The sequence below is a fragment of the Mustelus asterias genome, chromosome 8, assembly GCF_964213995.1.
Source record: "Mustelus asterias chromosome 8, sMusAst1.hap1.1, whole genome shotgun sequence".
NCBI classification, from domain to species: Eukaryota; Metazoa; Chordata; class Chondrichthyes; order Carcharhiniformes; family Triakidae; genus Mustelus; species Mustelus asterias.
This window is the reverse complement of record NC_135808.1, coordinates 71525946-71526801: the sequence shown is the minus strand read 5'-3', so window position 1 is coordinate 71526801 and position 856 is coordinate 71525946. Positions and strand designations below refer to the sequence as shown.

Here is an 856-nt window from a genome sequence, read left to right as displayed (position 1 = left end):
CTGAGTTTTCCTCCGAGACCTGTCTGTGAAAAGCTTAAGTTGCTGTGGGATCTGTCAGATAATTTCCAGACATCCTGAGAAACACGTCTGCCTCAGAAGAGAAACAAACTCATTACATCTTATGTGGCCAAAAGGAATGTTGATAATGTCTTAAAAATGGAAAGATTTGGAATTATCCGTTGGCTGTATAATGTGGAATGCTAGTAGCAGCTGGACCTCAATTGACATCCACAATACTGCATAGAGAATTCAAAATTTCAGCCAAGCTATTGGCTCAGGCAGCTGCTTGAGCAGAGGCAAGCGGAATTAGAAAACTCAACAGCAAATTAACTTAGGTCATTCTTGACCTTCAGATGTCCTGGGGCAAATTGTGTGTCATTCTTAGCAGTCAAACAATATTACTGTGATGACTTTAGCCAGGCTAATGAGGTTGGCTTGCTAGAGTATGAACTACCTGATGAGTCTTGTATATAAAAGAGATACCTGATGTGTCTTATGGGTGTCAGGATGGCTGAGTGGTCTAAGGCGCCAGATTCAAGGAGTGAAGTTTTTCCATCATAAGCTGGGTGTTCTGGTCTCCAACTGGAGGCGTGGGTTTGAATCCCACTTCTGACACATATTTTGGGCGCCTGGTGCAGAGGGGGGCGAGTCGGGAGAACGACCTCCTCGTGAACCTGCTCCTGGGCCTGGCAAGATGAGCCGTCAATAGGTCCAGGCAGCGGGCGATCGACGGGGCCGTCCATCCTGACTGTCTGCCCCTCTACCGCGGCTACATTCGTGGCCAGGTGTCCCTGGAGAGGGAGCATGCGGTGTCCACGGGCGCAGTTGACGCCTTCCGCGACCCCTGGGCACCACA

General features: G+C 49.2%; 1 non-coding gene across 1 annotated transcript; it reads left to right on the top strand.

Moving 5' to 3' along the window:
* Nucleotides 1–501: 501 nt before the first annotated feature.
* Nucleotides 502–615, top strand: trnal-caa (transfer RNA leucine (anticodon CAA)). The gene is made up of 2 exons: nt 502–539; nt 570–615. It is a non-coding gene; the product is annotated as a tRNA-Leu (tRNA).
* The last annotated feature ends 241 nt before the right edge of the window (nt 616–856 follow it).